The sequence below is a fragment of the Monodon monoceros genome, unplaced genomic scaffold (assembly GCF_005190385.1).
Source record: "Monodon monoceros isolate NGI ecotype Baffin Bay Population unplaced genomic scaffold, NGI_Narwhal_1 Super_Scaffold_15, whole genome shotgun sequence".
Taxonomy (NCBI): domain Eukaryota; kingdom Metazoa; phylum Chordata; class Mammalia; order Artiodactyla; family Monodontidae; genus Monodon; species Monodon monoceros.
This window is the reverse complement of record NW_021703771.1, coordinates 80,990,180-81,007,565: the sequence shown is the minus strand read 5'-3', so window position 1 is coordinate 81,007,565 and position 17,386 is coordinate 80,990,180.

Below are 17,386 nucleotides of genomic sequence, written 5' to 3'. Positions count from 1 at the left end.
AGGAAGTATATAAAAATGTTAGTAGTTATCTCTAGTATGGGTCACTTTTAATTCTCAATGTTCTTCTACTTCCCAGATCCTCTGTAATAAGCATTTAATATCTTTAAATTATTAAAACAAAATTAACGCTATAAAGCAAACACAGTGGCTGCAGTAGACGCACGGAAGTACGTAGAACTGCCTGGAACTCTGCCAAGGAAAAGTAAAGGCATAGATAGTGGCTGAGAGGATGCAGCTTTTCTTGTTACTGTTGCTATGGTTACCTGAGTCCTCACTCCCCTCTCCAGGATGGTGTGGTGTGGACAAACAAGGGTGATAGAGAGTTCACATGAAAGATAAGATCCCCTCAGCTCACTGCCATCCCATAACAGAGAGGACTCCAGAATTAGGGAAAGCGCAATCAGCTATCAAGACTTTCACTAATTAAGGACCCTCCTCTTTTCCCTCCAGAGTTGTTGTATAAATGGTCCAGAGAGGGCTCCTGTACATTGGCCTAAAATGGTCCCCATGTCATTTTCTTCTTCACAGCAGGCTAGGACTGTTAGCTCAGAGTCCACTGGCACCCAAACTCAATTTCTCACACATTCAGTTGTTTTGAATATCGTCCAAATAAATGTATTTTCAGCCATTTGGAGACTGCCTACTTTACATACCGCATGAAACTGCACTTAACACATCCACTAGCCATGGATAAGACAAACCCTGTAGCTCTAAAAGACCCCTTATTAGATTCTTCGGAGAAACAGAATCGATAGGAGAGATGGATAGATAGAAAGATATATAGATATAGATACAGAGATACACACACACACATATATATACATATAAATGATTTGTTATAAGGAATTGGCTCATGTGGTTCTGGAGGCTGAGACTTCCTTAGATTTGCAGTTGGCAACTGGATATCCAGGAGAGCTGATGGTGTAGATTCCAGTTCAACTCCAAGTCCAAGTCCAAAGGCAAGGTCCCAGCCTGGAGACAGGCAGGCAGAGGGAGCACATTCTTCCTTACTCAAGCTTTTTTGTTCTATTCAGGTCTCCAGTGGGTTGAATGAGGCCCACCCATGTTGCGGAGGGCAATTTGCTTCACTCGGTCTATCAATTCAAATGTCAGTCTCATCCAGAAACATCCAGAATCAGGTTTAACCAAAAATCTGAGCACCCCATGGTCCAGTCAAGTTGATACATAAAATTAACCACCCTAGATCCCTGCTGCCTTTGGGAGCTCTCCAACCCACCCTGCTGCTGAGTGACATCACCTGGACACCCTGGGAGTTTCCCACCCTCTTCCCCAGCTTGGTGGTGGCCCAGTGCCCGCTGTCCCTGGAGGGTCGCCTGCTGAGAGGTACTTCCCCATAGACAACCCAATAATTCTTATTGTGCAACACTGCCACCTCGTGGTCCTGTCTCTTCCTTGATCAGCCTTGAAACTCTTGACTGACCACAAGAGTCGCGTCTCATGGAAGAACTTTTGTATGACCCTTCCTGCCCCCTCTTCAAACTCTTGGGAGGTGAGAGATAACCTTGAAATCCCCACGTTCTCTGGGGGGGATTTTCCCCCACCCTCCTTGAATTTCTTGCCCCTAGCCCAAAGAATTCTAGAGGGTTTTCTGGGGAGGAGAAGCAGGCAGGGTGAATGAAGAAGTATCCTTCCTCTATCTTCTAAGCTTCTCTCAACTGAGTTTGCAAATTCAAAACTTAAACTCAAACTACACCGAGACCTTTAGTGTTCCCCAGCACTGAAAAGGGTATGATGCCCACCACCTGCCCTCAAGGAACTTCAAAATAAGAACACTAAACTATAAAACTCCAAACTTACATGTGTGCTGAAATTAAAAACAATTTGTAGATTTTTCTGAATGCAAAAGGCTAAATAAATTCATGGAAAATAAATATTGCATTCAAAAAATATTTTATTTTGCTTTGTTTTTGATCCCTGACTTGTTGGTACACTTAGCCTATGGAGCAATCCTGTACTGCTGACACTCAGACATGGTGTAACGAATAGACTCTTTGAGCCAGGACCACAGTACTGATGCTTAGCATAGGGCATGGCATGTAGAAGATGCTCAATAAATGTTGAACTGATTTAAACAGATAAGGTGGAGAATTATAATAACAATTTTAAAGCCACATAACTATGGAGGACTATATTTTTCTTCCAGCTGACCTCAAGTCATTGAAATAATGTGATATGGAGAGTATTATACTATATTTATTGTTGTATCTTTATTAACAAGAAAAAATATGTCAAAAATCCAACGGGAAAAAATTCTTCTTGCACAATCCATGAAAAAATAGTTGATAAACTGAGAAACTGAACTTCATTAAAATTAAAAACTTCTGCTATGTAAAAGACAATGTCAAGAGAATGAGAAGACAGGGCACTGACTAGGTAAAAAATATTTGCAAAAGACACATCTGATCAAGTACTGTTATTTAAAATATACAAAGAACACTTAAAACTCAACAATAAGAAAACAAACAACCTGATATGAAAATAGCCAAAGACCTTAACAGATACTTCACCAAAAAAGATACGCAGATGGCATATAAGCATATGAAATGATGCTCCACATCATATGTCATCAGGGAAATACAAACTAAAACAACAGAGGGATACCACTACATACCTATTAGAATGGCCAGAATCCAGAAATCCGACAACACCAAATGCTAGTGAGGCTGTGGAGCTACAGGAGCTCTCATTCACTGCTGGTGCGAACGCAAGAAGTTACACTCACTTTGGAAGACAGTTTGACAGTTTCTTACAAAACTGATCATACTAAACATACGATCCAGCAACCATGCTCCTTGGTATTTACCCAAAGGAGTTGAAAATTTATGTCCACACAAAAAGCTGCACATGTGTGTTTACAGTGGTTTTATTCATAATTGCCAAAACTTGGAAGCAACAAGGTATCGTTTAATAGGTGAATGGATAAATAAACTATGGTACATACAGACAATAGAATATTATTCTGAGCAAAAAAAAAATGAGCTTTCAAGCCATGAAAAGACATGGAGAAACCTTAAATACAAATTAATTACTAAGTTTAAGAAGCCAATCTGAATAGGCTATATATTGTATGATTTCAACTATATAACATTCTGGAAAAGGCAAAACTATAAAGACAGTAAAAAAAGAAATCAGTGGTTGCCAGATGTTTGGGGGAGAGATGAATAGGCAGAGCACAGAGGATTTTTAAGGCAGTGAAACTACCCTGTATGATACGATAATGATGGATGCATACCGTCATGCTTTCATTCAAATCCATAGCATGTACAACATAAGAACTGAACTGTAATGTAAACCATGGAGTGTGACTACGATGTGTCAGTGTAGGTCCATCAGTGGTACCCAATATACCCTCTGGTGGAGGTTGTTGATAATGGAGGAGGCTGTGCATATGCGGGGGCGGGGCTTATAAGAAATCTCTGTATCTTCCTGTCAATTTTGTGGTGAAGCTAAAAAGACTCTAAAAAAGAAAGGTCTTAAAAAATTTTCCTTCGTAACCAGAGTCAATATTTTCTAAATTTAAATAGTGAGATTTTTTAAAAACTCAGATCTCTACTTGGTAGAAGGAGGTTGCACAGTTATATAACCCTTTCTGTTGCCAAAACCCAATGTAAATGAACTATAAGTTCAGAACTGTACATTAAGAATATCTTAAACAATTTTTTGGATCACTGAAAGAAAAGATGGAAGACAAGTGACCTCTGACCTTTCATTTGTCTTATTATTTGGTAATTAATAAATATATTTAGAAATGTCCTGTCCTTCACAAAAATATTATGCTGGAGGAATAGTTAATGTTCCTCATAAAAAGAGATGACAGACAGAACTTGTTAAATGCTATTTATAGCATTTTAAGCAGAAAACTAAATGATAATTTATTTGGCTTATTAAGCTCTGCCTATCTTTAAAAGCCAACAAAACTCCAAACCCCTGAGTTCTTAAATGTCAGAACCCTGTGATCAAGTCCTGATATCTACACTCTGTCAGAGGCTGTTATCTGCAGAAATATACCTGCTTCTGCTAAATATATTACTCCCTAAAACCCTGGGTGGTTGAGATTTTCTCTTTGTTGGGAGGTATCAAACACTAAAATAAGCCCCTATTTGGAACTCCTGGAGGGGTGGCACCCTAGCAGGGGAGTGCCAACCAGAAACAGACAAAACCTTCCAAAACTGCAGGTCAGTCTCAGATCAGCTCAGCTCATGACTGGATTGAGGTCCTCAAACTCCACTCTCTCTACTTCACCACAGTTTGCCGTGAACCTTCTCTGGTGGAAGATAACATCGCCTAGAACTTCTACACTGTTCTTCAACTAGGATCTATGGACCCCCCAGATCATTTGGGCTACAATTCAATATCACTGGTTTCTTTGTAATCTCATGCATTTTATTTTCTGCATTTAAAAAGATTCTTCTAAGAAGGAGTCTGTGGGCTTCACTCGACTGACAAAGAGATCCTGACATAGAGTTCTCATATACAACGTCCAGAATTCAACCAAAAATTACCAGGCATACCAAGCATTAGGACCAAGAGTAAGTCTATCGCCTTTCTATACAGTAGCAACAGTTAGGAAGCAAAATTAAAACAAAACCCTCACCATTTACGACAGCAGTAAAAACTATAGAAATAAATCTGAAAATATGTGCAAGATCATTACTCAGAAAATTATGAAACATTTGTTGAAAGTTACTAAAGACTTATAAATAGAAGAATATTTTATATTCACATGTAAAAAATATTTCATAATATAAGGGCATAATTCTCCACCTAAACTGATCTATATACTCTACACAGTTCCAAACAAAATGGCAACAGGATTTTTATGTAACCTGAAAAGATACTCTAAAATGTATGTGGAATATCAAAATTTTTAAATAGTTCTCCAGAAGACCCTGAGGCAGGGGTACATAGGAAAGTAATTTATTAGGAAGTGTTCCTGGGAAACTCTAGTAGTGAAATGGACCTTGTAAAGGAATCCAAATGGGATACATTGGCAGCATTTGCTACATTACTCCTAAAAAAATAAATCGGGTGAGGAAATTTCCCTACCGGATATCAAGACTTAATTACTAAAGCTATAGTAATTAAGGCAGTATGGTCTTGCCAGAGAGATTTTAAAAAATTTGACCAGTGGAAAAGATGTACGGTGCCGGCAGGGGCGTGCTCCCTCTGAAGGTTCGAGAGAGGAATACTTCTTTGTCTCCATCTGGTGGTTGCTGGCCATTTTTGGCATTCCTTGGCTTGTAGATGCAACTCCAGTTTCCTCTTCTGTTTTCACATGGCTGTCCTCCCTCTGAGTCTGTCTTCACACGGCACTCTTATTAGCGCACGTGTCATTGGATTCAAGGCTTACCCTCATCCAGAATGACCCCATCATAAATTAATTAATTCCATATACAAAGACTCTATTTCCAAGTAAGGTTACATTCTGAGGTTCCGAGTAGACATGAATATTTTGGTCTGTTTGTTTTTCTTTCGTATTTATTTATTTATTTTTAATTATTTTCTTCTTTTTGGAGTGGACATGAATTTTGGGGGCGGAGGGGACACTATTCACTTCAGTCCAGCATAAATGGCTGATAACCATGAAAAGATGCTCAACTCTTTTGGACTCTGGTAAGGGCAAATTAAGTCTACAACAGTATACTGTTTTATACCTTCTAGACTGGCAAACGCTGAGACACGTACAGAGGATCAGCCGGATCCTCTGCACCCACTGAGGGGGTCAGCTGGACTTGTGTACTGTGGGGGAGTGTGAACTGGTTCACACCATCTGACCTGCTGCACTTCAGAAAACACTCTGCTATGGTATCATAAATCTGACCCAGAAATGTTACTTCCAGGTATGTGCCCCAGAGAAATTCTTGCACAAGTGTACAAAGAGACATGTATAGAAAAGCTCCCAGACAGAACCATTTCCAGTTTAAAAAAAAAACAAAAACTGGAAACAGTTCACTGACAGGAGAATAAATAAACTGTGGTATTTCAGCAAAGTAAGTGAACTAAACCACACACAACAGCACAGATGAACTCCTCAACATAACGTTAGGTGGAAAAAGAATTTTTCAGAAAACTACATAGAGTACGATACCATTTTTATAAAAAACACACACACAAAAAGGATATGTTATGTAGCTTGTGTGACAAAATGTTAATTGCAAGACAGTGATAATGAGAAAATGTGGGGCAGCCGTTGATGTAGGTGTGAGTAGATTAAACAGGGACATCACGGCTGCCTTGAAGGAATTTCCAAAAGCAGAATCTGAGCCTGGCACACAGAAGGGGAAAGAGGAAATTCATTTATTCATTATTAGTTTTTCATATGAAAGCTTTTTTCATTCATTCACTCAACAGTTAATTGAGAGACGAAAGCTGTCAGAGATGAGGCCTCTCTGGAGGCTTGAGGCTAAAAGGGGGGTCATTGATCCACTGCCCTGGATCATTCTGGAAAAGGAAGGGGCTCCCAAAATGGGGAGGGGGATAGGGTACATAAAGAGTTTAAAATTTATTTTTAAACATTTAAGCTCATTGATGAAAGAAGGTATAGATTCCTGCTAATCATGACACAATTCATGCTTCATTCATAAGTTTGTGTACTGTTCATTCTTATCTTTCTCAAACTAATTTCAGCCTTCTTAGTTCATTTATCAAGTGTTTCGGCACGTCTTTAGCCTTATGTTGTATTGACTGATTTCTTTCCGATTCTTCTCAAGGTGCTTTAGAGCCCTTCGTGTTTCCCGTCTGTCTTATATTCTCATTCTGTACCCTTCAACGTGCCAGGTTCTGCACTGGAACGTCTACAAGGCACAGGTCCACAGGATCCGTTCCCAGGAGGAACCACCACAAGGTAAAAATGGCCCATGAAGCAGGAATTTGCAGACACTCCCTAGAGGCAGCCCTAATTCTCCATCCCCTGGGTTATTGTGGTCTGCTTGGTGGGCAATGGCAGCCCAGTGTCCTGCAGAACTTCCCTTTAAAACCTGAGCTGAGAATCTTGGAGCAGCCCCAGTTCTGTTTTTTCCATAGAGTTTAACAGTTATATCAGCAAACCGCAGCAGCTGGGCTGGGGGAGGAAGACAGGGCAACAACTGAGGAGCCAGAACATCAAGACTTTGTTTTCCTAACAGCTAAACTCTGCACCGCTCGTCTCTGCGAAAGGTATTAAGCTTGAAGGAACATCTTCATCTTTCCCCAGTGATTCCTCGTGTCATCTACATGACATAGATTTCTCAACTTCCTTTTCAGAATCCAAAGTGGAAGTGATCTTTGGTCAACATGGGAAAGATTCTAATATAGGAGCAAGACAAAGAGCAGAAGTTCCGGAGTCAGACCATCACAGCTTGGATTCTTCATCTACCGTTAACTAGTGTGAGGACGTTGGTCTGCAAAGTAGAGATAATAATAGTATGTCTTTATAGGGTTGTATTAAGTGAGATACACAACTGGAGCCCTAAGAAAAGTGCCTGGCAAACAGTAGATATCGATGTGAGCTGGTAGTATTAGTTTCTACTTCTCACAAGGTAGGTATCATTCTTTATGCAAATGAAGTCTCATAACAATGGCCAGTTGGTCTTACTTGTGAACTCACGTGCACTCCAGAAAAGAATATCGCTCTACATCCCGCTCTTGGGCATACATCTGGATAAAACTATGGTTCAAAAAGACACATGAACCCCTATGTTCATAGCAGCGCTGTTCACAATAGCCAAGACATGAAAACAACCTAAATGTCCATCAACAGATGAATGGATAAAGAAGATGTGGTGCATACACACAGTGGAATACTACTCAGCCATAAAAAAGTGAAATAACCCCATTTGCAGCAATATGGGTGGACCTAGAGATGATCATACCATGTGAAGTAAGTCAGAAAGAGAAAGACAAATACCGTATAGTATCACTTATATGTGGAATCTAAAATATGACACAAATGAACTTATCTCCGAAACAAAAGCAGACTCACAGACATAGAGAGCAGACCTGTGGTTGCTAAGGGATGGGGGACAGGGAGGGTTGGATTGGGAGTCTGGGATTAGCAGAGGCAAACTATTATACATAGAATGGGTAAACAACACATATAGCACAGAGAACTACATTCAATATCCTGTAATAAACCATAGTGGAAAAGAATATGAAAAAGAATATATATGTATAACTGAATCACTTTGCTGTACAGCAGAAATTAACACATCATTGTAAATCAACTATACTTCAATAAAATGAATTTTTAAAAAAGAATATTGCTCTAAAAGATGTGAAAAATTCACTGTACAAAATCAACTGTCCCCCTTTTGTTTAAAACACAAGTCCCACACATACCCAAACTTAAAGCTGCCCAAGGTTCTTGAAACGATAAGGAAGTTTGTCCCTTAGCTTCTTATGAAAAATCATGGAATCGAAAAAAAGCTCTCACAGCTGGTCATTATATAATTTTTTACTATCATCCACTCCTTCACATGTAGATCATGCTAGAGCTGTACCATAGGATGCACCATTTAGGTGTGCGATTGAAGCTTGACAGAATGTAAATTGAATGAAAAATAAATTTTCAGAGGCTAATTACCAAAATGATGAATATTCGCTACCCTGTGATTTTCTTCTTAGGGTTTCCTATTTCGTTGCTTCTCTCTAGACCCAGAAAAGGATTCCAGGGCAAGAAAAAAGAAGAGAAAAGTCATCCCCAAGACATCCTAGAGTCGGAGCTGATGCAATGACTGGAGATGCTTTGAGCTGGAGAGGTAGGTGGGAGCGCTTAGAAAAGCTTAGAAATGGGGGAGGGACGTGTGGGCAGGAAAGGCGTGGGGCAGGCATTTGCCGTTTCGGAGGGTCCCATGATGTGGAGCATCTGTGGACTGTAGAGGCCCAGGTGTCACGAGGGCAGGTACCCCCTCCACCTGCCCTGTGGTGGCCAGGTCCTGAGTGTGTAAACTCGCCCAGGACTCTGCCCACACGTGATGAGAGTGTAACTGTGTGGCAGGCAGAGGCGGCAGGCAACAAAGCCCGGCCTCCGCGGGGGTGTCCAGGTGATGGACGTGGCCAGAGTCAACGGCAGCAGCCTGGCCAACTCATCAGGGCAGCCAACCCTGATGCCGCCACTCAGCCTCCTCGACAGAAACCCAAAAACCTTCCGTTCTTTAGGTCGCTGATGCCTGCTCTCCTGCACCCAGCGTAACATGGCACAGCACAACAGGACACAGAAGCGTGACTTTACAGTTAAGAACAGCTCCCCAGGAGGAGAAAGGAGAAGAAGTAGGGATGATCTCTAAGTCCGCAGAGCCTCGGAGCAGTGTCTGCCAACAATCCGTGGCCACGGACATTATCCTTTTGTTTTTATTAACAATCCATTGCAGACTCTTTCTTTTAAAAATATAACAAAAATCAACGACTTGAAAAATGAAGTGAAAAACAAAGTCATGTAAAATATAAGTCCAATATCTTAATTATTAGATTCAACAGACGTGAAACTCTTCTGTCCAATGACTATAAATTATCTCAGCGCTTCCTCTTGGTGTGGTCTCCCTGTGGACCAGGAACCCTCCCAGAAGCCACTTGGGCCTGGAGGGAGGACTCTTTCTCTGAGGAGTCCCCTGATCTCATCCCAGGCTGTGGACCGAGGCGGGAGCTGGGACCTCTCTGGGGACACCTCCTGAGAAACCTTAACTTGCAGAGTTAGTCTGTCATCCAACAGATACCGCTCAACTCCTAAGACAAAAGTGTCCTGGGCTTCCCTGGTGGCGCAGTGGGCTTCCCTGGTGGCGCAGTGGTTGAGAGTCCGCCTGCCAATGCAGGGGACATGGGTTCGTGCCCCGGTCTGGGAAGATCCCAAGTGCCGCGGAGCGGCTGGGCCCGTGAGCCATGGCCGCTGAGGTTGCGCGTCCGGAGCCTGTGCTCCGCAACGGGAGAGGCCACAACAGTGAGAGGCCTGCGTACTGCAAAAATAAAAAAAAAAGGTGTCCTGCCTCGTCCTCCCAACGCTCCCTCACTGAACTCAGACCAGCTTTGATGAGCACCCCCGGTCATTCAGGGGCCTCTGTGTAACCCGAGGAGAGGGCACAGGTTCACCCCATCTCCCAGGCCACTTGCGCAGCGTTATCATTTCATTCTGTTCTCCTAGGCGCCGTCATCTGTGCCGGGAGGGCCCGGGGACCCAGGGGTTCTCTCCAACGTCTGTAGCCTCAACAATGCTGGGCCCTCACTGGCATCGTCTTCTCTCATCTCAGTTCGTCAGACTTTAAGACAGGTAAGGAAAATGATAGAAAGTGGGGAATAAGGTGTGTGAGGAAAAGCCAAAGTGAGCAGGAGTGACCTAAGGGTGATGATTAACACCCGCAGGTCCCTGGGGAGAGGGCGCTGCACCCCTTCCCCATGGACGGGCCCAGAGCACACAGCTGGATGGGCAAGACTGAGCCGGGCCACCCACCTGATGGACGCACTCCATCCATGTGAAACTAACGTTGATCTTCCTACTTCATGTGTCTAACTGAAGGCCCTTCAAACCTGACACTGAAAACACTCTTGTTCTGGTCTATAGAGATAAAAGACAAGAGTTGGGTGTTAAGCCCTCCAAAAACACAATCTGAGCTGTCGTGCCCTCACTGGGTTAGTGAGTCTCTGACTCAGATGCAGGGGGGAAAGGGCCCCTCGGCCCCTCTGGCCCCATCGATTTCCTCTCTCCTTGGAAGAAGGAAGGAAGGAAGACACGGGAGCCCACTTCGATTTCCCATAAACATTCGTGCACACTCAACCAGTAATGAGACTGAAGGGTTTTTTTTTTAATTAATTATTTATTTTTGGCTGCGTTGGGTCTTCGTTGCTGCGCGCGGGCTTTCTCTAGTTGCAGAGAGTGGGGGCTACTCTCCGTTGCGGTGCGCGGGCTTCTCATTGCGGTGGCTTCTCTTGTTGCGGGGCACAGGCTCTAAGCACGCGGGCTTCAGTAGTTGTGGCATGTGGGCTCAGTAGCTGTGGCTCGTGCGCTCTAGAGCAGAGGCTCAGTAGTTGTGGCGCTCGGCCTTAGTTGCTCTGCAGCATGTGGGATCTTCCTGGACCAGGGTTTGAACCCGTGTCCCCTGCACTGGCAGGCAGATTCTTAACCACTGCACCACCAGGGAAGCCCAGGCTGAAGGATTTTTAATGATGGTTCATTGTGCCGTTATTTTGTTTGTGCTTTAAGGAATATTTTTAGCTTTTTCTGTGTTTGACTAAGAGCAAATCATTCTAAAGGGTACACTTTGATCAAAAGCACACATCAATACATCAGTGTGATTGTGACCTTTGCATAAATAATATCCTGTAATATTTATCCCACAACTCGGGACAAGGCTTATGTTCCTAAATTAAGACGGTGATGGTACAAAGCTTACAAGTACTAATCAACCCAATATTAGAAATGTTCTGGTTTTTTAATTTGTTAGCAATTAGAGTCTATTCACGCTGTACCCAAGAGGCATATGCGAGATCTTTATCCTTCTGAAACTCCAACAAGAATTCTTAAGCACGAATATTTCATTCCTGGTTTCTGAAAAACTCTAATAAGTCCCTCTGAATCCAGAGAATGTAGTTTGGTATGGCTGGGTAAAATGGTCTCTGAGCAGCATTGGAATTCTATTTACAACCAAGAATATTTCTACCACAGAAAATCTCTCCTTCGTTTTCTAGTATCACCTTATGACTTTCCAAAAATGAAATTTCTCAGCTTTACACCAGTCTCATCCACCAGGTTTGGGTCAGGATGTCTGCTGGTCCTTTTGCAAAGTCCAGTCTCCAGGAAGCAATGAAGATTTGCCACCAGCGAGGTCAGGAGTCCAAATGGATGTGCTGCTGCCACACTGAAGGCCATTCCAGAAGAGAGATTCCCAAAATACCTAGGCCAGGGTGGCAAAGCACAGCTGACACCAGAGCTGCCCACCACTTGCTTTCCTACAAACTAAGAGTAATTTTTGACATTTTTTAATGGTTGAAGGAAAAAAGAATTTTTATGACACATATAATTACATGATGTCTGGGCTTCCCTGGTGGCGCAGTGGTTGAGAGTCCGCCTGCCGATGCAGGGGACACGGGTTCGTGCCCCAGTCCGGGAAGATCCCACATGCTGCGGGAGCGGCTGGGCCTGTGAGCCATGGCCGCTGAGCCTGCGTGTCCGGAGCCTGTGCTCTGCAACGGGAGAGGCCACAACAGTGAGAGGCCAGCGTACCGCAAAAAAAAAAAGAAAAACTGATTCTGAGCTGTACTGTTAATTAGCCTCCTGTCTCTGAGCTGTCCCTGGAGGCAGTGCCAGGGCCACACCCCCCGGGGTAACAGAGGAAGTCTGTCTTCATTCTTTGTCATCAGCATCATGGGCTTGGTTCTCATCACAGGGCCAGATACCATCGAGCGAGCTGAGAATCACACCTACTGCCTCGAAAGTGTGAGCATGGATTGTTTTTATTTCGCTAAAATATACATCACGTGAAATTTACCGCGTTAACGATTTTTAAGTGTACATTTTAGTGGCATGAAATATATTCACATTGTCGTGCACTCATCCCCACCGTCACCAGAACTTTTTCATCTTCCCAGACTAAAGCTCTGTCCTCACTAAGCAATAGCTCCCTGTCCCCCTCCCACAGCCCCTGGCACCCACCCCTCCACTTTCTGTCTCTGGGAATTTGATTCCTCTGGGCACCTCTCATATGCGGGATTGTATGGTATTTGTGCTTCTGTGATTGGTCCATCACTTAGCGTGATGTCTTCAAGGAACAGCTAACTTTTGGTGGCTGCTCCCCAGTTTACACAGAGTTTCACACACATTATCTCACTTACTTTGTGAGGCAGGTTATTTTTATCCCATTAGAGCAGATGCTGTCAGGCAGCTACAGGGCCACCTGAGGTCACCTACAGGCAGTGTGCTCACCTCAGGCCACATTACACCTGGCACAGGGCAGGCCCAGAAGAGCTGGATGTTATCACTCTGAAAGTGACCCTCGCCTATGAGGAGCAGGAGGTGGTGGCTCGGCACCACCTTCACCCCCAAGGAGGGCACTTCTGAGGTGAGTTACCCGTGGTCCCTCAGAGGGTCCCCACTGTCCTGGGCCCCTGTACTCACTGAGTCACCCTATTTTGACCTCCTTGCTTCCGTCTGAATTCCTCACTCCCTCTCGTGCTCCCTGGGATGAGCTTCTACATATTTAGATTACAGGCACAAAATCCTTGCCTCAGGCTCTGCTTTGGGGGGAATTCCAACTAAGTCATTGAGTATAGATAACGGAGTCAGACAGGTTAATGTGTTGACTCTTGCACAGTTAGGAAATAGAGAGCCAGGCTTTAGTCCTCGTCTCCTCACCACAAGTGCAGTGTCCTCTCGCCGCTCCCCTACTTGTAAGACAAGGTCTCTGCCTCAAGCATTTAGTCTGGTGTTGGCTAAGAGATTAGAAAGGCAGTGTTTGCCTGGAACTCTCTTCCCTACAGGGAGTGCCCTGGGGAACGAATGACCTCAACTGGGGCTCCTTGAAGAGAATCTAACCTCGGTTAGACTGCCTTGTAAACATGTTGTACTCAGGGAAATGGTCCTATTTTCACCAGGATATACCTGATCTGTCAAGATTGATTATTGTGAATAAATTTGGAATGTATAGACCAGTAAGGACCTACTGTAGAGCACAGGGAACTCTGCTTGATATTCTGTAATAACCTAAATGGGAAAAGAATTTGAAAAAGAATAGATACATGTATATATATAATATGAATCACTTTGCTGTACACCTGAAACTAACACAATATTATTATTCACCTATACTCCAATATAAAATAAAATTTTAAAAAAAAATTTGGAATATACAGGTTTATGGGGCAGAGAAGGGGAAGTGGTCACATACACATTTTCTATCTGTGTAAGTAACAGAGTATAAAGCAGAGGGGCCCCAAACCTAAATGTCTTCCTTCGAGAACCATACGTCTGTCTTCATCACTCAAAACTCGTCAGTCAGTTGGAAACTAAGATATGTTCTGGTGTAGGAAAAGGGGACGTTTGGAGAACTGCATCTCAGTTCTGGGCTCCTCCAGGACAGAATGTTTCATTGGTGCCTGCCCTTGCCTGTATTACTTGAATCATTGGTTTTCTGTTGGGTAAGATCTATAATTCACATTGAATCTGCTTTGACAATTTAAACCTTTGTGTTACATGCATATGTACACATTTTAAAATAATAATTAGTGAAGAGGATCTCCTTATCCAAGAATGACTAGTTTTAAGAACGTTCTTTAAAAAGTTTCTTAAAAAGGAAACTTGCTAAAATGAAGACCAAAACTTCACAGTAAATCCTGAAGAAAAGAAAAAGCTGAGTACGGTATTTTGAAACGTAAAATTAAAATTTTGAAAACAATTTTTATTTTGTTTTTTATCAAAACTTACTGTAATGTTGTACATCTAAAACTAATACAATGTCTTAGGTCAATTATATCTCAATAAAACAGGGGGAATATCTGTAATGTCAACCACATGTTGATTTGGGGCCTTTGGAAAAGCTCATTCTCAGGAGCTTTTCCCCTCAGAACACAGTTGCCATGTTGTAAGAAACTCTAGCCACGTCAAGAGGCCACGTGTGGCCTGAGCAGCTGAGCTCACAGCGGCCCGCCATCAACCACGTGAGTGTTGCGCCATCTTGGATTCCTTCCCAGTCCAGCCTTCAGACCCTTGCGGCCTCAGCCAACATCTGATGGCAGCTACAAGAGACCCCAAATGAGAAGCACCCAGCTGAGCTCAACGATCCCACAGAACCTTGAGAAATGACCATATCTTCTTGTTGTCAGCTGCAAAAAAGTGCTAATGACGCGATACCATGATATGATGTCCTTTACTTCATGGTTACTTTTGCTGAGTGTTGAGAAATGGCTAATTTTTGCAAAAGTACCTGAGGGCGTCATCAGTTTTCCCAAGACCCTTCCTTAAATGTTTCACATTAAAACCCTTCTTTTGGGAAGCTCTCCTCTCATCACTATCCTTATTTATTTCCCTCTGATTCAACTGTATCACGTCTAACTCTGCCCCCTGCTCTCTTGACAATAGTTTGCAGTGTTATTACCCCTACTTCTCTTACCAGCTCCACAGAATCCCAAGTATCTTGCAGGATCGCCAATTTAACTTTGCAGTCAGTTTGCGTGGTGTTTCCATTGACTGTCAACTGTCGTGAGACTGATCCACAAAAATGTTGATGAGGCAGTGGGAGAGAGAGCCGCCTTCTGCGCAGAGAGGGAGGCTTGGTGGGAACCAGTTTTATAAGTGACACGTTTGGTTATTAGTGTTTTCCTGTTTTGAGGATTTTCACTCTCAACGCGACTTTGTAACGCTAGGGAGTCAAATGTGAAATAAAAAGAAAAGAAGCTCCCTGTACACGTGTTATCAGGAGACCAGGTACGTTATGGCTCCTCCTCCTGCTTTCTGCACCCCTGCCCCCAACTCTCCACTTCCTGATTCAGCAGCCTTAACACCGGGGTGTCTAGTCTTGTAATACTCCTCTCCGTGAGAAAAAGCACAGAAAGAATTATATATGACTTGGTATTTTGTCCCTTCCACAGATGATTTGTAATTTCACAAAGGATTGAGTGAAAAGTCAAAATTTAACCTCAGGGGAATTATTGCACTAGCGGTGAAATTGTGGGAATCTCATGAGGCATCTGCCGGGTGCTCTCCATACAGCTCTGTCCCAAGTCCATCTCCACCAGGCACAGGGCAGGGGAAGAGGACAGGGGACCACTGGGCCCTCTGCTTGCTAACTCAGTGCATGAGTGTTATCTGCAGAGAAACAACTGTCACGCGTGGTTGGGGACCAGCTAGTCCAAGTGGATGCTGCACCGACTCGCCCCCTTCCTGCTTCCTGAACATCTGTCTTCTCTTCGCCTGGACTGAAACTGATGATACAGGACAATGAGGACAGAACTGCTGGAGAAATGTCCCTGGGCAGGCAACAAGGGAGGGGGGTCAGAGCACAGGTGTGCGGGTTCACCTTAGCCAGGAGCTTGGTGAGCACCCCCAGAGTGAGACGAGGAGAGACCTGTGTGCAGAGGGATGCAGCTGGATCGGAAGGTGTGATGCTGGTAAGGTGTGGAGAGCTTCTCGGTAAAGGGAAGCAAGGCATCCACTGTGAGTGAGGCCAGGGAGAAGATGCAGGAAGAAAGACTAGGAAAGAGAAGGCGTGGTGTGGTCACCCAGGAAGCCAGGTTCCAGGCAGGCGCAGCTACGTGGCTGACGCGGGAGCTGGAGGTGGATGAATAAGTGGAGTTTGCCAGATTAAAGGGTGGGGGAGGGCCATCTCAGCAAAGGGAATAGCATCGCTTGGGAGACAGGGTGACTAGGGTGTCACCCTGAGAGAGGAGTACAGGAGGAATGGTGGGGACTGAACAGGCTGCATTTGAGGTGTTGCAGGGCATCAAGTTCAGGTGTCCTTTAGGTGGCTGAATGTACAGGACTGGAGCCCAGCGAAGAGTGTTGCCAGTCAGTGCAGAGCTGAGGGTCATGACTATGTGAGCAACTGTGGATCAGGACCCAGGGAGATCGTGCAGAGGGGGAAGGGCAGAGGTCCAGGTACTGAATCCCGGGAAACACAGACACATTTAATGGAGGAGCAGGATAAAGAGCAAGGACCTACTGAGCAGCACACGGAACTATATTCAATGTCCTAATAATAAACCATAATGGAAGGGAATGCAAAAAAGAATACATATACGTCTGTGTGTATAACTGAATCACTTTGCTGTACAGCAGAAACTGACACTACATTGTACATCAACTAGACTCCAATAAAAAATAACTAAATAAAGGAGGAGCAGAGAAAGAGCAATGACAGAGATGAGATGACTCAGAATAGGAAGGATTGGATTAAAATGAGAGCTGGAAGGGAGAGTGGTGAACTAGAATGCGAGAAAAGAGAGACTCTCAGGAAGGGGATGGTCAGCGTGTCAGATGCCACAAACGGTATGAGTGGAAGAGAACCCATCAGCTGAGCAACGTGGAAGGCGCCTGTGTTCCTCGCTGGGCCAATTACAATGTGGTGGGGAGGTCTGGAGTCAGCCTGCAGGGCGTGGAGGGGGCTGGTAAGGAGAAAATGCAGAGCATGAGCATGCAAGGGCCTTTCCAGAAGGAAAGGAAGGAGAGGTGGCGGAGGAGCTGGGCAGGAGTGTGCAGAACGGCTTCCCTGTTTGAACTATTGGTTTGTGTGAAGATGCAAGCGATGGAGCCCGCGTGTTTGCGGGAGAAAAGGAGCCCAGAGAGGGGAGCAGTGGATTCCAGCTGTGCTTCCAGGGAGCTGAGCCCTCTGGGTGCACAGACAAGGGAGCTGAGCCCTCTAGGTGCACAGACAAGGGAGCTGACCTTCTAGAGGCACAGACAAGGGAGCTG